Below are 22,870 nucleotides of genomic sequence, written 5' to 3'. Positions count from 1 at the left end.
GACACAAAGAAATGTTAGAATGGATGTGCATCTGAGGTTGCCAGTGTAGACTAGCTAGATGATCCACATTTAATATGCACGATTATGTAAGGAAGGTGATAAATGTACAACCTCAAGACCACTGTGTTATTCGAGCACTTTCTTCCCAAATCTGTCATCCAAAGTTCCGAGATATGTTGACAATCTGAGCACTTACCCTTACAAGGAATGCAATAGCAAGACCTAAGTGATTTAATTTGAGGCCCAATTACGGAAACCTACCAAGAAAGTCCCAGTATGTTCTTGTTTCTCAAAATTCTCAAAAAAAAAAAAAAAGATTTCTGAAGTCTTGGAAAAGAAATTGCTAGTCACTAATAAATAGTTATGCCACTCAATAACAGTTTGGTTTTTATGGGCCTTCTAGAGTGTAAAGTAAAAGAGGCAGTTCAGATATTGCATACCTTGATTTTGGCAAAAAAAATTTAACTAGGTCACTTACAATGTCCTTGTAGAAGCTACTATTAGAATGTAGCACAGTTGATAGACTGTTCCTTCAATAACCAAAGAACACTAATTGTCTGACCAGGAGATAGTCTCTCCTATTAATGCTTCAGGGAAACCAGACATTATCCTATCCTACAACTGTTATTAAAGAGCAGAGGAAGCTTGGATTAGATTGCCTAGCATGCTCACTATCACTAGGAAGAGTTATAATTCATGATCCTAGTGACAATCAGGAAATGAAAATAGAAGATTCTCAAGGTGCATTAAGAGTTTGGGTCCTAAGGAAATGTCCTATCTTGCTGCACATCAGAAATATCTGGGACTATGATAAAAAATATGGACACCAGGTCTTATTATCTCAGATTTCAAGAGGTAAAGTCTCAACATTGAAAAAAAAAGTTATCCAATTGACCCATAGATAATTAGCCCAGCACCCCACTTTCAGAACCATTGCATTAGTGGGATTTAGTAAAGAAACTTTTCCAGAATCATAATGGCCCCTACCTGGCAGTCCAGAGAGCTCTATAGGTTTTCAAATCTTTCCTTATACTCTGGTTCAATCTGACTCTGCCTCTTCTTGAAAGATCAGGGCAGGGGAAGGGAGGAGCACAACATCTGATAAAGAGAACAGTTGCTTAGATGTCATCAAGACTTGGAGTCAAACCTTGCTTCTGTGCCATACCAGTTGCGGAACTGGGTCTGTGCCTCCATTTCCTACTCTGAAACCATGAGAATTTAGTGAGATACACATGTAAACGGCTTGCCTGGCAAGTAGGTGGTCAGTTGATGCCAGCTATTCATACATAACAGGCTGCTCAGCATACTCGCCAGCTCTGTGGACCTTGGGTCCATACTTTTGGCAGAATACCTTTTCCATAGTTCTGAGGAAGGAAAGCACCATCTATTGAATATCAACAGTGTGCTGGGCTCAGTTTCAATCTTATTTGCTTTAATTGTTTCCAAGACCTTCCTTTTTTGCACAGAAGAAAACTGAAGCAATGAGAGATTTAGACTTCCCCAAGACACTCAGCTAGAAAAGGACACCAAGAATTTGGTTAATAAACTTACACTAAGGATTCCCCGCGGCACTTTTTTAATGGTTAATATAAGGAGTGGAGAAAGCTTTGCCCTTTAAAAAATCTAAAGAGAGACATTTTGAAACTGCGAGGGAGGGGGGAAGTCACACCACCTACACTCCCCATTACCTGAACACTCAGCAATTAACCAGAGGAAAAGCCCTACAAACAGACAGTCACCTCTCTGTCTCTTTATCTCTGTTTGTGTGTCTGTCTGTCTCTCTCTCCAGGCATGCTATTCCTCCTTATTCCAAATTACAATACATAGGGGCAGGAAGATCACAGAGCAGGTTTTCTGATCCAGCAGACCAGGTAAAGGAGGGGTCAGAGTCCTCAGTGGCTTTTGCAGGTCTTTTATTTAGATTTACCAGGCATATGGCAGGCAGGGGTGCTGGGGGGCCTGGAGGCTGGCAGTCCTCCCAGCCCCCAGCAAATCCTCATTCTATCTGGGCTCTCCGGCTTCTCTCGTGTTCTTACTGCTTCTCTTCTTCTCTCGGCTTCCGTTCGTTCTTGGCTTCTTTCTCGGCTTCTGCTGGCGTCCCCGTGACACCGCCCTTAAAAGCCCAGTCTCAGCCCAGGTGAATCCCATCTACCTATGCCCACACCCTACTCCAGGTGCCCGCCATCAGGCATGCATTCAGGACCTCAAGGATCCATCATCTATCCTGATGGCGGGAGGGCAGAAAAGCCTGACATTTTTCCTTACCCCACACAATACTTCCCCCAAAACACTAGTCCTTTCCCCTCTTACCACTTAATCGCCATGTCACTTACTATCATTGTGGTTATTTTTCTTATTCATAGAGACTCTTCCCCCTTTAGAATGTTATTTCCTTTAGGAAAGGAATTCTTGCCTATTTTGTTTATTCTGATATACACATCCTAGAAGACCTTGGTACACAAAATCAGCCAGTTGTGACCTGAATAAATGAATGGATGCATGGCTGAACAATGGACAGATGGCTGGATGAATGGATGGACGGAGGAACAGAAAGTCTACAACTTTATCTGTCACAAAAGTTGAAAATAATTTCAATCTCTTTAAAGAGCTGCATGTCTAGTTTTTCTATTATGAATATAGAGTTTTTTTTAAATGTAAGCTCAGTTGTGGAGGTGATTACTACTTGAAATTAAAGTGAAGGCAAAAATAGGGCTTAATTTATCTCCTACGTCAATGTACTGGCTATTTTCCACCTGCCTCCCTCACCCTCCCATCTACTCTCCACCTTGCTTTAGGGTCTAGAACCTCTTTGAACTGAGTAACAAGTTTTCCTGAACTTTGGCTTCCAGTTAGGAAAAGAAGAAGCCCAGACTATTTTCTTCCTCTGGCTCTCAAGTTGCTGCTGCATCGCTCTTCCAAATTTCCACCTGCCAGGCACCCTCTCAGCACCCTGCTCTCTCTAGGTACTGTAACTGCTCCCACACTTCCCTCGGGCCAGGGAAGGGGGGGATGGGGGCAACAACTCTCCATTTTGCACCACCTGGAGCACTTCATATCCTTCCTTAACTCTGCCCATACCTTTCAAAGCACGCCTTTATTAAATTTCCCTCGCCTGGTTGAATACACCACCCTTACCGCACTTCTTACCGATATACTGTGAAATGGGGAAATGTGCTGAAAGTAGAAGAGCTGAGTTTTAATGCTAATTTCACCACTAACTTACTCAAGACCAACCACCTCTCTGGACTCAGTTTCTTCATCTGAAAACTAACACAATTGAGTAAGATGACCTCTAACATTCTGTGATTTTAAGACGTTCTTAGCTCAGAGAATGAAGAATTTACTTCCCCATATGCTAAAAAAAATGTTAACTTGATCCATTTTCTGAAAAGGAGCCAGTTTTCTAGAAACTTTCCCACAAGGTTTATAGCTATACTATTTCCAATGAACTGAGCTTGGCAATAATAAAGTTGGCCAAACCCAGTCCTCTTTAACCTCACTTCAAATCAGTACTTGCCTGGAAATTTGAGGTTACATCTTTTAAAACTATTATACAAGTAGCACGTAATTCTAATAGAAAAGCCAGAATTTTCAGTTAGAGTCAATAATGACTTTCAACATTTTTATGATTGATATCTGATTTTTTCCTATTTACTCACTTATTCTACAAATATTTGTCGAGTGCCAGTAGGTATACCCCAGGTTGTCCTAGGCATGTAGATATAGGATTAGTGTTGCATTATTGTGAAGTACTTGTGTTGCTAAACTCTGGATGCCACCTCAATTCTCCACTTTGGCCAAGCATAATATCTAAAGAATTATGTAATCTTTGCACTTCTTTGGGCAATGTGTACAAAGGACACCTACGTTCCTGGAAGGGTGACTTTTGTCTATTAGGACCAAGTGCCATTTGACTTAGCCACTCTGTCCTAGATACAACCTCCAGCTTCTAGTGAGAAAACTTTTTTTTTAAGATTTATCTATTTATGCACACAAGAGCTGGGGTGCAGGCCAGAGGTGTGGTGGGTGAGAGGATTCACCAGAGACAGAGTGGGGAGCAGTATAGGCAGATGTACTGAAAAACACTGCTGAGGGGATCAGTAGGCAAGGCAGGAGAGGTCTACTGTGCCATGTGGGTGACCTCCCTGGATGGGGATCAAACCTGTGCTGCAGTGGCTATGGATAGTTTCGTCATGCTGTGTCCTAACCCCTTGCACCACCAGGGAGGCCCCTCTACTGAGAAAACTTTATATCCAACCCTAAATGTTAATAATAAGAACAGATAGGGAATAAAGTTACCCTTCTGGGAAGTGGGGCTTGTTTAACCAAATGACATTGAGCTTTCCTGCCTCTAGTTCCATCTTCCCTCTGGAAATCAGCTATGCCTGTGTACCCTTCTGTGCATTATAAGATATACTGATGGTGTTTTATAGTACCCATATTAGAGACATTTGAAAACAGAACATAAACTTGACACTCAAATTATTATTTTTTTAAGTATCAGAAATTTTTTTTAATATTCTTGTTTATTTTTTCATGATATCAAATTTCTCCCCTCAGGAGATGTCACTATAGCTTTCCCATCAGCAAAGCACTCATAATCTTCCACCATATTCCATTGTGCCCTCCTGACTCTCCCTCCCCATTTTCTACTCTCCCCTTCTCCCTGATCCTCCCCTCCTGAGTGTCTCGGATATATGGCCTGCTTTCAAGTGTCCATCTTACAGTTTGTTTTTGTCTGATGCTTTGGTTTCTCTCAATTCTTCATTTATGTTAATGCATCCAGTATTTTATCTTTCTCATTTCATTTGGAATAATCCCTTCCAGTTCCATCCATGTTTCTTCTGAGTTTATCTTTTTTGATTGCTGAGTAGTATTCCATTGTTGGCACTCACATAAGCTTCAGTAGGTAATGATCCCATCTCAGACATCGTGCCAGAGAGAATAATGTCACTGTGCAGAGAGAATAATGAAGAAACATGGACCAACGTCAGTTTGATGATTGAAAACGTAATTTAACTTCTTACTTCTAGTCATATAACAAATATTTATTAAATGCCTGATATGTCCCAAGTCATGGAACCAAATAATGATGTTGACTTAAAAGAAATTTCCATCAGAGTTAGGAAAAAGCAGGTTTAAAGACTGCTAATACAGATAGAATGTGATGTAAGCCACAAAAGAGCACAGATAGAGTGCTGTGGACCTCCAGTGATGAGAGACTGTATCCTGAGAGGGACTCAAGAGAATAGGGTGTAGTTCATACAAATATAGATCACCAGTGCCTGCCACGGGCAGTGGTTCAACTCATCAGAGGAGAGTTGCCTTAACATGTAAGGATTTGGTCTTTTCTAGGTTTACCAGAATTGTAGTGCAGGCCAAGTTTGTCTTATGTCTTTATATTAACAGAGCTGCCACACACACACACACACACACACACACACACACACCACCTCCACCCATAGCAGCAATACATCCAAACCTGAATCATGACTCTTGCTCCTGGTCAGAATATCCCCATCACCTGTCGTTGTTCTCCAGGGCCCCTGGGTGGCAGCAGGCCAGTCCTCAGAGAAGAACTCACTGGCACCATGGTATTCATTTATTTGACACAAGGGACCATTTGAAGTCATGACATTTTCTGCCTATGTTTAAAGCTGTTTCCCATGGGTGCAGTTAATTAGTCAATAATGATAATCAGCCAATGGTTTTGACAGTTTAATCACAACTAAACCTCAATAAGAAGCTGGGCAAGTGCAGAGGATAAGTTGGATTCAGTTTGGTTAATATACTTAAGTCTCTATGAATGGCAAAGTTAGAATTGTGCTGAGTGCCACCTGCTCACCAAAACTTGGGACTTCAACAGCTAGACTTACCAGGTAAAAGAATAAACATTTTTTGATAGAAAATAATCATAAAGAAATGATAAATTTTGTTTTGTGTTTTAAGCATGGTAATCGCAAAAATGCATGTGTGTGGCCTTGCAGATGTCTTTCCAAGTTGCATCTGTATCTTTATCAACATAACATCATCTTGTCTTGGCATAACATCATCTTTCAATTTGGTTAACACATCAGTCTCTCACAAGTTGGTATTTTGTAAAGGTCAGCTCTGTGCCAATTCACCCACAGCCTCTTCTTATGGGATCAACCTTTGCCTGCTCTTACTACTACTCAGTGTTATACTTCTCTGCCCATAAATGGATGGCCAAGCCACTGACACCAGAACCAATGGCAGACAACCCATACACTGGTCAGAACAAAGAGTCGTCAAATAGCATTAGAACCAGAAGAAGTAGTTGCTTAATCATAGAAATGAAAGATCCATGAACTCCTGCTGCTAAAGACGTGGAAGGGTCCTTGAATCTAGTATGACATTTGAGTTCTGGGCTCCATGAGTCCAATATTTAAAATGGCTCCTTGGGGCCTCCCCGGTGGTGTAGCAGTTGAGCTCTGGCTTGCAAAGCTGCCCGCAACCTCTGCAGTGCCAGTTCGATCCCTGGCTGCTCCCCAGCCTCCGGAGGAGGGTCCCACATGGTGCGCAGACCTCTCCTGCCGCCCGCTGCTCCCCTCAGCATTGTACTCGGTCCTTCTGCCTGCTCTGCTCCCCGCTCTGGCTCTGGTGAATTCTCTCACCCTCCCGTGCTTTTGACTGTACCCAATGCTTGTATAAATAAATAAATAAATCTTTAAAAAATTTAAATAAATAAAAAATAAATAAAATAAAATGGCTCCTGTTGGATTTCTACAAAAAACCCTTTATCATTTAAAAATAATATGATATAGGAGGACTGATCACAAAAATCTGCAAAGAGCTGATGAGACTCAACAACAACAAAGAAAACAATCCAGTCAAAAAATGGGCAGAAGAGCTAAAAAGAAACTTCTCTGAAGAGGAAATGCAAATGGCCAACAGACATATGAAAAAATGTTCAACATCACTTGTAATCAGGGAAATGCAAATCAAAACTACAATGAGATACCATCTTACACCAGTGAGAATGGCACATATTAAAAAAACTAGCAACAACAAAAGTTGGTGAGGTTGTGGAGAAAAAGGAACTCTCCCGCACTGCTGGTGGGAGTGCAAACTGGTCCAACCACTATGGAGAGCTGTGTGGAGATTTCTGGACCTACTAAACATAGAGCTTCCATGTGATCCAGCAATTCCACTCCTAGGTATTTACCCAAAGGACACAGAAACGTCAATTCCAAAGAACACCTGCACCCCTGTGTTTATAGCAGCACTATTTACAATAGCTAAGCTTTGGAAACAGCCCAAATGCCCAAAAATAGATGACTGGATCAAGAAGATGTGGTACATATACACCGTGGAATATTACTCAGCATTCAAAAAAGATAAACACATGCAATTTGCAGCAACATGGATGGCGCTGGAAGGGATCATGCTCAGCGAAATAAGCCAGAAAGAAAAAGAAAAATATCGGATGGTCTCACTCATAGCAGGAGTCTAGAAAACTTAAATAAGAGACCAGGAAAATGAATAACTATAAGAAAGTGAAAATCAAAATCAACAAAAACTATGAACCAGAGACACTTTTGAGGGGGTAGGTGGCGGGAGGGGAGGGATTGGGGTCAGAATGGGGGGTTTGCAATTGTATGGGGAATATAAAAATAAAATTTATTATTTAAAAATAAATAAAGAAATAAAAATAATGTGATATAGGGCCTCCCCTGGCGGAGCAGTGGTTGAACGCTGGGCTGTGAAGCTGCTTGCAGCCTCTGCAGTGTCGGTTGGATCCCTGGCTGCTGGCGAGGGTCCCACATGGCGTGCAGACCTCTCCTGTCTCACCCGCTGCTCCCCTCAGCAGTGTATTTCATCAGTCCTGTTCTGTTCCCAGCTGTTCTGTTCCCAGCTGTTCTGTTCCCAGCTCTGGCTCTGGTGAATCCTCTCACCCTCCCGCGCTTCTGACTGTACCCAGTGCTTGTATACATAAATAAATAAATCTAAAAAAAAAAATCCAACAGCTTAAAAATAAATAAATAAAATAAAAATAATGTGACATAATACAATATGCTAAAGCCCTTTGTCTTGAGGCAGCTAGAATGGTTTCCTGTTCATTGCAGAGAAAAGAGTCAGATTAAAAACCAATGGGAAATTAAAAACTGGGCCCCAATCAGACTCCTGGGCCATCCAGACTTCTAAAGAAATCACAAGAAGAAAGACAAACTGGCAACATCTTAGCCATTACTGGGAAAGCAATAGAAGCCAAAAAAAGAAAAAGGGGAACTGAAAACTTTTAAAGATGATTTGGAAAGTTTGTGTGTGTGCACCCCCCTGCTGGGTATGCAGTGACTTGTAAAACCAACACCATGAATGGAGATGATCCAGCCTCACTGAGCTATCTCTTATCAATGAAACCTACCACTTAAACAACTAAACTTAAAATAGACTATGAATGACTGCTGCTTATGAGATATGTTAAATGCACAGGAATCAAAAGTCATCCAAGCCAATTCATGAGAAAAATAGGACAATAATATTTGAGGCAACCTCAAAAGCAGGTGCTGGGTGTGCCTCCATGACCCTGGGTTTTGTTTCCACTAAACTTTGGAAACTAAATGACTCTGCTCTCTATTTAAAAACCTAAATATATTAATTCATATAGACTGTGTCTAAATAAAACACATTTTCCAAATATCTCCTCCATGGTAGCATTTCATGACCTAAGATATTCATGACTTATAATTAGAGACAATATGGCTGCTATCTAAAATAGTCCAAGTGATTTGGAAATTGAATGATGAGCATGTTTAATCCATGAAGACATTCCAGATTAAAAACTAAAATTTATAAATTGAATGTTCCACTACTTGAATGGGTTTTTCCAAGCCTGTATTGTATAAATTGTGTCTTCTGGCCATGTGGGAATAGTGTGGTAAAGTTTCCAAAGTTACGGACTTTGGAAACAGATGGGCCTGATTTTCTAGTCACGGGACCTCAGGTGAGTTACTACTGCTTCTTCAACAAGGATGATCATAAAAATAATATGGTTGTTGTAAGAATTAAATTAAGATTTTAAGTGTTTCAAACAGTGCTGGTCCTTAGTAAGTACTCTACAAATGCTTGCTACTATTATTTGCGTTGTTTTCATTGAACTCACAAGGTAAATGTTTAATACATGCAGTATTGTGCTAGGTATGTACTTCCAATATCTTGTTTAAAACTCACAATACATGCAGAGAAATTACCATTCTAACCCAGACCTTCAGCAGCAGAAGCTCATGGATCTTGGACGTCTGTGATTAACTAATTTGCTAAAGGCTGATTACTGAAGGACAGAACTATGATTCGTTAATTCGCTCTTTAGTACATATAACATGTTTTTTTTTTTTGTAGGCACAATCATTTAATATAATAATTTTCAAACTATTTTGTCTTAGGATTTTTTATTTATTTTTATTTTTTTTTAAAAGTATTTTGAAATTCCATCTTTATTTATTTATTTATACATACATACATACATACATACATACGAGCACTGGGTATAGTCAGAAGCGCAGGAGGGTGAGAGAATTCACCAGAGCCAGAGCGGGGAGCAGAGCAGGCAGAAGGACCGAAGTACACTGCTGAGGGGAGCAGCGGGCGGCAGGAGAGGTCTGCGCGCCATGTGGGATCCTCCTCCGGTGGCCGGGGAGCAGGCGGGGATCGAACCGGCACTGCAGAGGCTGCGGGCAGCTTCACAACCCAGCGCTCAACCGCATTTAAATTTTATTTTTATATTCCCCATACAATTACATCCCCCTTATTTTGACCCCAACCCCTCCTTTCCCCACCCCCCCACCCCCCACATTCAACATGTTTGTATTGGGTATTGGCTACATTATGTTCTAGGTGCTGGAATACAGGAGACACAGATGTTTCCCTCTGGAACTTGCCTTAAGCTAGGGAGAAAGCAAAAATAAACAAACAAACAAACAAATAAATAAATAAATAAATAAATCAGTAAATAGGATGGGGTGGGAGTGTGATAAGGAGAAAACTAAAGTGGGGAGGGGAGCGGAACCTTGGGGAAAGATGGGGATGGGGTGTATAGTTCAGAATACAACTGTGGCTAAAACTAGGGAAGAATAAGGAAGGTTTCATCAAGAAAGGGGATGTTTGAGGAAAGGCTTGAAAGAGGAAAGCAAGCAAGCCAGGGGGATACCTAGAGTTCCAGGGTTCCAGGCAGAAGAAAGAGCATGTTCAAAGGCCCTGAGGTAAGAATATGCCTGACATGTTGCAGGAGCAGTGAAAAGACTTAAGGAGAGAAATGTGTGGTTTAAGCAGAGAAAAGAGGGAGAATGAGAGATGAGGTCAAAGAGGGGAGGGCTTGACTGACATTGGTATTATCTGGGGTTCTGCATCCACAAAGTCAGCATTGATGGAAGTCCTACCCTTGAAAAGGCCATTTCCTTCCCATTCTCTCCATCTTGCATAGAGGAAAACTCAACACTGGCATTGGCAGTCAGGTAGTTCATCAGCACTGGAAACCACCTAACCGGCATCTCCCCCTCCCCCCCACCCCAGTCAACTGGAAGCAACCATGACGACTGTGCTCACAGCTCTTGCAGAAATGTGCTGTGGTCTCTCTGAGTTCATCACGGCACCTTCCTATGCAGGAGTTTCAATTCAAGGTCATTTTTGGTTCCTTTTCAGTAGCAGACTCAGAACCAGATCTATTCAAGGGTAGGAATAAGGCAGACACATTAATAGCCAGACCCTAGTGGGAGTTTTATTTTCCATTTCCTCCTCCTCCATATTTATTTGTTTCTTCATCTCCTTTGTGTGGTAAAGGTGACCCTGAATGATATTTTCAGATAAAACTTTAAAGGGTGGGGTAGAGAATAAGAGAAAGTCACCCTGCATTGGAGCCTACGAGTCCCCAGGCCTTGTCAGGATGTGGAGTTAGGCTGCCTGGGTTCTAATTCCTATCCCACCACTTAGAAGCTGTGTGATCTTCGTCAAAATTCTTAACCTCTCTGAGCTTCATTTCTCCCCATTTTTAAATTAGGCATGATAATAATATCTGCTTCATCAGCTTATAATGAGAAGTAAATTTAAAATACTTTAATATGTTTTAGAATTTAGTCCAAATTGAGGGCTGCCTCCCCTCCTTGAGTGCTTTTCATTGCAACAAGAAGGCCGTTTGAAGAGGCAGGGGCTCAAATGATGTGGTTATTTCAGCCTTTCCACTCAAAACATGATTCAGGTATTTCCTGCATGCTTCATCTCTCTGCTGAAAGTTCTTTTCTTCCCCTGCTAGGTGGTCCCAGCACCCCCAAACTGATAAACCTCTTGAGTTCTCAGAAGCAGACTCAGAGAAGTTACAGTCTTCTCTGAAGTCTGAGGCAGTGGCAGGGGAGGGGGTGTCTCACTGCCTCAACTGAGGATGCTGTTCTAACCATATCTTTAACCTCCCCTGAAGCCGACTCTTACCTAGTTCTTCTTACCTTCTGCAGAGCACTGAGGGAAATGTTTGCAAATTTTTCTATAGAAATATCAAAAAACAAGCAAGCATCCTTTCTAGAAAAGGAGGTTTATAGCAAGAGAATATGCAGAAATTACATTTTTTCCTTGATCAGTGTAATTTGTCTTGTGGGAAAAGGGCACACAGAAATTGGTGAATGTTGTTTAGTGGTCACAGTTTATTAACCCTGTGTTCCTACTGAGAGGAAAAAAAGACTACTCATGAAATTAGTAGTTATAGCAGAAAGTCTCCCATGACTGGGATAAAGCACAGTCAATACTACTATCTGCAGAAGCATAAATCAGCAAATAAATGACATATTAAGAATAGCTACAACATTTTATAGGAACAAATATGTCTTAGATTAGTGTAACTGAAAAAAAAATGTGTCCCAGAAATGCTTTTGCAGCCCAGTGATTTAAACAAATAGAAAGTTTTCTTATTGGCTCAGATGACTGTTTCTGAGATGGCTTATGATTGCTCATGACTAACCTTCGACAGGCAGAGCCCCCTCAGGTTATGAATTTAATTGCTGAGCCTATTATCACACTGGCTCTGTAACAAATAGGTACATGACTTTGACACAAACCCCTGAGATTAATTTAAAGAAAAGTCATAGTAGGCTTCCCTAATGGCACAGTGGGTTGAGCGCCGCACTGTGAAGCTGTCCGCAGCCTCTGCACTGCGGGTTCTATCCCGGCCGGCCAGGGAGAATCCCACATGGTGCTGCAGACCTCTCCTGTCGCACCCGCTGCTCCCCTCAGCAGTGTATTTCTGTCGCCTGCCTGTTCTGCTCCCTGCTCTGTCTCTGGTGAATCCTCTCACCCTCCCGCACCTCTGGCCTGTACCCCAGCTCTTGTATAAAAAAAAAAATAAAAAAAGAAAGAAAGAAAAGTCAAGGAAGGGCTCCCCCACAGGCAAGACCCAGGTGTAACATGGATAGTGACTGACTTGCCTGCTTTTTTAAGAAAATAAAATTAATATATTTTATTGAAGTTATTTTGGTTTATAACATAATATTGGTTCCAGATATATGGCATTATAACTCAACATGTGCATATACTCCATCATAATCACTACCAAAGATCTAGGTGCTTATAATAAGTGCTATGATTCCACAGTTTCTGAAGATGATTCAAAGATACCTGCCTTCAGGGCCTCCCTGGTGGCGCAAGTGGTTAAGCGCAGCCAGCGCTGTGAAGCTGTCCACAGCTTCTGCAGTGCAGGTTCGATCCTGGCTGTCAGAGGAAATACCCACATGGCACAGCAGACCTCTCCTGTCTTGCCCGCTGCTCCTCTCAGCAGTGTATTTCAGTTAGTCTGCCTGTTCTGTTCCCCGCTGTGTAACTGATGAATCCTCTCACCCTTCCACACATCTGGCCTGTCCCCTGGGTCTTGTATGCATGAATAAATAAATCTTAAAAAAAAAAAAAGATACCTGACTTCAATCAGGAGTCTTAAAGTCTGAAATTTCACCATTAGAGAGTCATTCTTTTAGATTAGCTTTCCTGATATTTGTTATTAAAATGATATATGCCTTTGAAAAAGGTATCAACTGCAGAGTATAGTGAAAACAGCATGGTCTGTTGAATCATATAGCTCTGAACTGAAATCCCACTTTTAAATATCAGCTGTCAAAGTTTCTGGGATCATAGCACTTACCACAGGTAACCCCTTACTCTAGTAAGGATTTGTGATTGTGACTAATTACAAGCCCAGCTTCACACATTGGTGCCATGGAGGCCAGTGACATCTGAAAGCAACCACAAAATGGTGGGGGTGGCCACACTGCCAGCAGTGATAGTGGAGCTGAGTTCAGCTCAGGTTTGCTTGGTCAGATACAGCCTTGAATAACTCTGAGGTGTCTTACACTGAGTTTCATAATGAGTCAGACCTGCTCTAGCTCCCCACAATCTTGTGGGGAAGGAAAAAGAAAGAGTATGAGAGGCTCACCAATCCTAAGCGTCTTCCCACTCTGATGGTGACTTTGACCAGTCATCATGAACCTACTTCTTTGGGGCAGACAATGTAAACAAGGATACTATTCTAGGGAGCCAGGGAACAAGGCTATATCAGCTAGGTTTGAAAAGAGAAGCAGAGCCTTTCTGAATGATACAGAACATGTGGTTTATTATAAAGATTAGATCTTACACAACTGTCGGAGCTGGTGGAGTGGAAGGCAAATTGTTGCCTTCCACATTGAGTGGGGACCTAAAGTCACTGTGATTCAGCAGTTCTGGTAATTAAGAAGGAATGTGAAGAGCTACAGTAGGGGGAGTAACATAAACTGGAAATATAAGAAACACTAGAACCAATCAGCCAAGGAGAACCCATGTCTGTCTGCCATTGACTGCAATTTGGACAACACATGGCACCCTTTCCATGGAACTGCACACACAGCAAACCTGCAGATCAGAGAATCCAAAGGAGGATCTTGGGCAGGAGCTGAAGGAAGTACAGGCCAAGTTCTGCTCCATACCAACAGAATGAAGCATTCAGCTAGCATGGGCCAAGGGGGCTCCCTGGTACCCCACATCAATCTACAGAGAGTTGTTTCCTCCCTTCTGCCTTCCCAATCTCAAACAAATTCCTCTTGTTATGAGCCCTAAACTGGAACCACACAGGGAAGAATTGTCAGAAGCATTGCCAGCTTAGTTAAGTCCACGGTACAAAGCCACTCCAAGCAAAGAGTTCTAGGGACAAGTAATCAGATAAACTGAAGTATTTATGATAACGATGGGGTGGAAAGAAAATTTATATTTGATTCCACAGTGGAGCCCTGGCCAAGAAACACTTGAAACTCAAGCATGAAGTGGATTAGAACTGGAATCAATTAATGAACTATGAGTGAGTGCTAATAATGTACAAGGCACTGTTCTCAGCACCACTGGAAGGGCACAAACAGCTTTGAGACAAGATCTTGTCCTCACTGGAAGGAAGATGAGATAGACTTGGTGCCACATTTGCCTTTGCACACAGTGTACCCCTGGAGGTCTACGTGAGACCTCCAAAGTCTGACTGATTTGGTTGGTAGGATAGGTTTTAGCATTGCCAGACCCAAGTTTGCCCCCTTACTGCAGGTATGACTTTGGCCAATTTACTTAATTGCTTGGAGCCTCTATTTTGTGATTGATAAAGTAGCCATTATAATAATATTAATTTAATGAGTTGATTATAAGCATAAAAGGAGGTCATGCATATGAAGCATTGGTACAATCAGTACTCAGTACATGGATATAATAGACACTTTAAGTTTATTATCATCATCATCATCATCACTGTTTCTTCTTAGACTCAAATTCTTAGTAGCTTTAGTGCTATAGATCCATTAATATACAAAACACATATGAATGTTCAACCTCTTAAAGAATAAACAGTTTGGGTAAGCTAGCATATTTCACATTTTTATTTGCTGATTCTATAAATGGTAAGGGCTTACTGTGGCATGAGACACGTGTAGTCAAAGCATGCTATATGCCCCAAATGACTAGTGTAGCATTCTTAGGAGCTGAAGTTCATTTCAGCAAACATGTTCTGGAACTTATAGGGCTTGGAAGGAAGGAAGTGTCACTGCAGCTTGAAGTGGCTAAAGAAGTTTCAGAGAGCAAGTAGCTTTAGAGTTTAGCATTGCAGAATGGATGGTGTTCACACAATGAGGCAGAAAGACATCACTCCTGGAACGGGGCACAGGTGAGCATTGAGATAGAGCTGGAAAGTCCCTGGTGTGGTTTGGAGGGAGTGAGCAAGCAGAGCGGGTTTCTCAGGTAATAAATAGTTCAAGTAGATTGTGTCATGCTCTGAAAGTCAAGATCAAGTGTCCACATTGTGCATCATGAGTAGCAGAGCCTTGCAAGGACATATGAAGAAGGGACACAAGGAAAGTCAAGTTTCAGGAAAACTAAGAGGACATAAGTCAATTGGATGTACAGAATTGAGGAGAATGGAAGGTCACTTGGAAATCCTGTCACAGAAATTCAGGACATACAGAGAGGTCTGAACTAAGATGACAAGTGTGCAAAGAACAAGTTAAAGGGAAAAAGCAATGGTGTGTGGGACCTGTTTGCACAAAGGGAGTAAGTGGCGATATTAAAGACAAGGCAAGAGTCCAAGCCTGGGCAGCTTGAAGAGATATTAGGAAGTTGGGAAAGGGCAGTAAAAAACAGAGAAAAGTTTGGGTTCCCTGAGAAGATTCATTGAGTATCACAGAAGACCAGTGATACTGAGGCCAGAAATGAGGATTGGGGGTTGAGAGAGGAGTGGATGAGTGTGAGGGAAGGACTAGCTGAACTCAGGGAAAACCCATACACAGGGAGTGGCTGAGGTACCACAGGAAGAACAGGCAGAGGTCTAACCTCCCATAAACCTAAAAAAAACATCCAGTTTGCTGACAAGAAACAACACCACCTTCAAATCCCTGTGTTTTGTCAAGAGCCAATGATACTCATTTCTACAAGAAACATTTTTCTGACCTTCCTGAAGGTCAAAGACAAGAGAAAACACAGACCAACCACAGCAAGAGACAGAAGTACCCATTCAGCAAAAGGTGATTTCGTATCCACGCAGAAGTTGTGATGGGTGCTGTCAGGGTCCCTTGGGAACCAGATGGAACATTCAAAGGGCTGGAGGTGGCAGTGAAGAGATAATGAAGAAAACGAGGAGACAGATATCAGAATCAGCCACAGTGATGACCATTAACCTCCTCAGCCTGAAGGAGAGGGAATTATGTTACCTGGAGCCCAGGGAATGCTACAGAGATGGAAGAGGCTGTCCATTTGGAGCTGTGGCTATAGGCACATCTAAAGTCTGGGCCTCTAATGGTCAAGGACTGAGCAAGAGGCATAAACACCCCACCTATCCTCTCCTCCCATTTCCATTTCCTATTAGTGCTTCTTACTGGCCAAACCCAACCAAACCACAAGATAAGGAAGTCTTATTAACAAAATCTGTAGCACTCAGTCTCCCAAAGCACAGAGGAGGGCAGAGAAAAAAAGAGAATAACAAGAGCATTGACTCATTGTATCTCCTTAGTTCAATGTCATCCACTGAGCAGTAGACAAGCTCAAAATTTATTAATAGTACACATTTGTACAATATTTTATGCTTGATAAAATGTCTCAGAGATTATCCCTTTTGAGCTAGAAGCAACCCTGTGAAGTAGATAAGCCCATTTTATTTAGATCAATTTAATTCTAAAGTTCTAAATTATTTCTCCAAAGTTACAGTCATGTAGGGAAAGGAATTGCGAAGCTTGTTTAAAAAATAAGGTTCTCTGGCTCCTAATCTGTTGGTCCTCCCCAGGTGTGAAATTAATTCACCTGGGAAGCCACCCCTGCTGTGAAAAGCTTTAGGACACAGCTGTCCCCAAAGCACCATGCCTTGTGACCCTGGCCTGGTTGGTTGTTTTCAATAAGCAAATATTCCTGACACTTCAATTATCCCAATCCAAACAATGAACACACTGTGTAAGAAGCTTCATAAATTTCATTCAGTTGGACGCAATGAGAATATTATAAGTCAAAGCTTTGTGTGTATTCACTCAAAAAAAAAAAGTGACCCAACAAAATAGAGATTGTTGTGATGGCAACATCTAGACTAGAAAAAAGAGGCAACACAGGCTCTGTGTTTCATGGACCTGGCTCTGATTCTTTTCGCTCCATCATTGTCTCAGCAGACAAAGTGTCTTTCGTCAGGAGCCCCAAGCCTTCTATTCTACAATCAATGCAAGAATCTCTTACACGGGGACAACTCCAAAATTGTGTTTGACAGGTACTTTTCAAATTTTTTCCTAAAATTAGTGTTTCTGTCACTTTCATAAATATCCTTCCAAGTCACTTTCTCTATTCCACTGTTGTGGGTTGAATTATGTCCCCTCCTCCCACCCCCAAAATAATATATTGAAGTCCTACCTTAAAATATCTGTGAATGTTTGGATATCAGGAAAATGGTGATTATTTTCTTGGTGAAATTCAAAGTTTTCATGAAGAAATGTTCACAGAAAGTATTAGGAAGTTTTGTAGAGATTATTGCTCCTCTCTTCTACCTCTAGAGAACAGTTCTAGTGACATCAGACACTAGATTAACGTTAACATTAGTTCTAATGACAGTGTCTGATACATCGATACCTGCATTAAGACACTTTTGATTACAAGTAATAGAATATTCATATCAAAGTGGTTTAAACAATAAAGGCAACTTCTTTGTACCCTGACTTGAAAATGTAAACATAGTCTAGGCTTTGGTTTGATCAAAGTTCTAGGCTATTTTCACTCTGACTCTCTCAGTCTTGTCTCTTTCATGTGTCGATTCCATCCTCAAGCTGATTCCCTTCATGGTAGCAAAATGATAAATCCAGCATTCATGCTTGAACGTGAAACTTCTCAAAGGAAGTATGCTTCCCAGCAAAAGTCCTAGCAGTGGTGGTGATCACACCATCCCTAACTAATCCTCTGGGAAAGCCAAAATGCTGATTTTTTATGCCTTACCATTGTGTGGTCCAATCATTGGGGCAAGAGGTCTGGGATTCCCTGATGGCTTGACCCTCAGGGGCCCACTTCTGGAGCTGGAGGTGAGAAATTAAACAACCAAGCCTCTGCAGGATGGAAGATGAACAAAGTGGGTACTGAGGAATCACCACAATGTCCACTTGGGGACTGGACCTCATTTTTGTATACTAATCTTAACATATCAACATGAATATAAAACCTCGAATCGACAATGTGAAGATGTGACATTTAGAAAACATGAGCTTGGGCCATACCATCTGCTAGAATGTGGAATCCAGAACATGAACGTTTCCTTTCAAATCTTAGGAGGGGTTATGAGTACGGGAGGTGAGATTATATTATTTTATTTATCAAGCACTGTTCCAGTTACTATGGCTACATAGAAGTTATCTCAAAACTTAATGTCTTAAAATAACAATAATTATTTATTATCTCTCACGGTTTCTGTGGATCAGGAATTCAAGTTCCGTGTAATTAGGCATGTCTGACTCAGAATCTCTCTTGTGGCTGCACTTAGTAAATGACTGTGGCTGGGGTCATCTTGAAAACCCCATCACTCACCCATCTGTCACCCAACCTGAGATAATTCCAACCGCTCAGTCTCCTCGACCACTATATTATTATTTTGTGAAGCGATCTCTCTCAAGCGATTATTTCTTCAAGCGGTCTCTCTCCAATGTAGTGGTTTCAGGGTAAGGTTCCCAAGGGATGAGTGTGTGTGTGTGTGTGTGTGTGTGTGTGTGAGAGAGAGAGAGAGAGAGAGAGAGAGAGAGAGAGAGAGAGAAGAGAAAGACATAGAGATGGAAATAGAAAGATACGCTGAACTCTATCAACTTTTATGACCTATCCTCAGAAGTCAGCAGCTTCTAAAGGTCCCACTGGGTTCAAGGAGATAAGGGTTGGCCCCATCCTTTAGTAGGGAATGGCAGGGTTCTCAAAGAGCATATGGGACAGGAAAAGCATTTTGCTGTATCTGTCCATAGAAATACAGTCTGCCAAGCTCACTCAGAGCACTTGTCTACTATACAGTACTCAAAGTGCATTATAAATACCAACTTTTTCAATGAACTTGGCATTAGGCTTCCTTTAACATATGGCAAGTGCTGCCTGTGCTCCACACATACCTCTGCGGTCCTCCTTATTTCTTCACTTACCATCTCAACTTCCAAATGGCAGAACTTGGCCTGAGAGCTTCTGCCAGCCTCTAGCCTGCTGTGTTCTTGCCTGCCAGCTGTGCTGGAGAATAAGTGTCCTCTGGCAACAGCCACCAGCTAGTAATTGACAGATGCTGGTGTATCAATTCCCTGGCTCCCTCGCCCTTGGTAGAAAATTAGAAACTTAATACTTTGAGAAGCCCTTGAGTACTTCCATCCTAGATCTTGGATGCTCCAAAGTACATCCACCAAACATTTATTGAGATTTTACCATGAACCAGGCATTGGGCTCAATGCTGGGGACCCTCTGGTTTTTGATTCTAAGAAAGGCATAAAAATTCCTGGCATATTCTCCCTCAAAGCTGTAATGAAAATCATCGTGAGAAGGCCCTCCTCTTATCCAGTGAAACACGTATTTTGTAATAAGCTGGGACTTCAGCATGAACTCTCAGTGACGGGGCTAGAGTGACTGTACAGTCAGCTCTGACTGTTGTAATAAAATATCAGTCATGAGGGCTTAAACAACAGAAATTGTTTTCTCACAGTTCTGGAGGCTGAGAGGTCCAAGGTCAAGGTGCTGGCCACTTCAGCTTCTGGTGAGGGCTCTTGTCCTAGCCTGTAGGTGACTTTCTTCTTACTGTGCCTTCACATGATGAAGGGGAGTGGGTGGGAGAGAGGCAAAGTGAGAGGAGAGCGAGGAGGGACAGAGAAAACACTAGTTCTCTGGTGTCTTTTCTCATAAGGACACTCATCTCTCAGATCAGGGCCCCATTCACAAAGGGCCTCTTTCACCTCAATTACTGCCTCACAGCCCCTGTCTCCAAATACAGTCACATTAGAGGTTAGGACTTGGCCATATGAATTGGTGGAGAGGGAGATACAATTCTAATCATAGCAGTGAGATTCTGATATAGATCTGTTTTTGTTGTGTTCAATTAATAATCATTATCCAGGGCCTCCCTGGTGGCGCAGCGGTTGAGTGCTGGGTTGCAAAGCTGCCTGCAGCCTCTGCAGCGCCGGTTTGATCCCTGGCCACCGGGTGAGGGTCCCACATGGCGTGCAGACCTCTCCTGCTGCCCGCTGCTCCCCTCAGCAGTGTACTTCATCATTCTGCCTGCTCTGCTCTCCGCTCTGACTGGTGAATTCTCTCACCCTCCCACGCTTCTGACTGTACCCAGTGCTTGTATAAATAAATAAATAAATCTTTAAAAAAAAAATCATTATCCATGGCAAGTTGAAAGTGAGATAACTTTTCATTATAAAAGATCCCTTTAAAATGTAAAGGACAGGGGCCTTCCCAGTGGCGCAGCGGGTTGAGCACAGCTCTGTGAATCTGTCTGCAGCCTCTGCAGTGAGGGTTCGACTCCTGGCTGGCCAGGATGATTCCCACATGACCCGGCAGACCTCTCCTGTCACACCCACTGCTCCCCTCAGCAGTGCTTTTGGTCTGCCTGCCTGTTCTGCTTCCCAATCTGTCTCTGGTGAAACCTCTCATCCTCCCACGCCTCTGGCCTGTACCCCAGCTATTGTATAAATAAAAAATAAATCTTAAAAAAAAATGTAAAGGACAGGGCCTCCCTGGTGGCCTAGAGATTAAGTCTCAGCACTAACACCACAAGGGGCCCACCACAACAGCCCGAGTTTGATTCCCAGCCAGGGAGGTGTCCCACATGGTGTAGCAGACCTCTCCTTCCTGTCCCGCTGCTCCCCTCAGCAGTCTGTTTCAGTTGATCTGTCTGTTCTGCTCCCCACTCTGTCTCTGGTGAATCCTCTCACCCCCCACCTCTGCCCTATACCCCAGTTCTTCTATGCAAAAATAAATAAAAATTAAAAAAAAAAGAAACTGTAAAGGACATAATAAATTATGTTGTTGAATGGTGCGGTAACTTGTATTAAAGATGTCCTGCCAGGCCAATTCACTGGTCCGTTTATGGGAGGGTGCAGGCTCCACATTAAAGTGCCTTCATTCTACCATCCCCCAATTTTTTATAGTACCCAGACTTGTTTTCCTGGGAATGTGCTGTCTCTCTCATTCTCTGACCTTCTATATGATACCAGTGTATCATGTAGAAAATTATCATGTAGTATGCTGCTTTGGATAAAGAGCTGGATTTCATGGTAATTAATTCAACCAGTTTAATCCTGGACTTTAAACCACAAGTCTCAATTTGACAAATCTAATCATTCTCCCTTTTCTTTTTCTTCATAAGTAAATCAAATATTATTTCTTCTCTATTGACTACTGAATACCTTTTAGGTATAAGCCACATGCTATATGCTTTTCATGGGGTTCTGTCTTCAAGCAGCTAACAGAAATAAGAAGGAAAACCATGAAAAGAAAATATGATGAGGTGACTGTAGTGAACCTGTGGCTATCCTAACTGTACTCACCTGGCTTCACCTGTGAGACCCCCATACCACATTCTGGAAGCTTTTTACTCAGGTGTCCTGTTCTCTGCCTGAGGTTATTTTCAGGCACCATGGAGGGCGTCACTCAGGCAATGGGGGGTGAGAGTGAACGGATAAGTGCCCAGTTTCCCGAAAGCCAATGGAGGTTTCTGAGGTCAACCACACACAGTTTTAGAGAGTCCTTGGAAAGACTGTGCTCCAGTGGTAGCCCACATTTTGACATATGCTTATTGACTTTCCCCCTTCTCTGTTTCATCTTCCACAGTTTGTCATTTGTGGCTCTTCTCAAATAAACTGCCTATACCCAATCCTTTGTCTCCATTTGGAAAACCAAACTAAGAAAACCATGGTCAGCAAATAAGCAACACATGCGCCACCCAACCTCCACCCCCCATGCTAGCTAAACATGCAAATCAACCAAGGCTTCTTCCTAATGAATCTGGAAAAGTCTTAGAATTCTTCTCTGAGCAGCCACTGTGAGCTGGTCAGTGTTGGCATATGTGATGAAATACACTTCCCATCTCAGCCATAAAAAGTAAATGTTAAAATGGATGGCGCTGGAAAGGATCATGCTCAGCGAAATAAGCCAGAAAGAAAAAAAAAAATACCGGATGGTCTCACTCATAACAGGAATCTAGAAAACTTAAATAAGGGACCAGAAAAAAGAATAACTATAAAAAAGAAAATATCAAAATCAACAAACAACCATGAACCAGAGACACTCTATAGGGGGTGGGGCGTGGGGAGGGGAGTGATTGGGGTCAAAATAAGGGGATTGCAATTGTATGGGGAATATAAAAATAAAATTTATTTTAAAATAAATAAATAAATTATACAGTTTCACCAAAAAAAAAAAGAAAGAAAGAAAAAGAAAAAGTAAATGTTAAAGAAACAGAAACCAGTCGTGAAGAACTAGTAGGAGTTTGGGGTCAGGACAGTTATACTGTGGTGGGCTGGGGTGGAAAGAGCATTCATGATGGTGAGACCCACACTGGACCTTGAAGGATGGCCATGATCTTCACAGAGATTCCTGGACATTGGGGAGGAATAGTGTGGAGACCGGGTACCAGGTCACTTCAGAGGGCAAAGGCATTGGGAGAAGCAGAGTTTGTGTTGGCTTTGGCAGATGGATTATGTTGAAGGATTTCAAGAATGTTTTCCTTGTGACAGAAATAAGTGTAGATTTGAGTTTCTTGACTTCCTTACGTTTGGTGACTTTAACAACTTCATCCATTCATTGTCCTGCATCAGACTTTGAAACAGCCCCCTCAATGATCTTGAGCACAGAATGTATTTCTTCTTTTCTTCTCTGTGCTTTTTCCTTCAAAGCTGTC

The sequence above is a fragment of the Talpa europaea genome (assembly GCF_964194135.1).
Source record: "Talpa europaea genome assembly, chromosome: 10".
In the NCBI taxonomy this organism is placed as follows: Eukaryota; Metazoa; Chordata; class Mammalia; order Eulipotyphla; family Talpidae; genus Talpa; species Talpa europaea.
Note: the sequence above shows the minus strand (reverse complement) of the source record.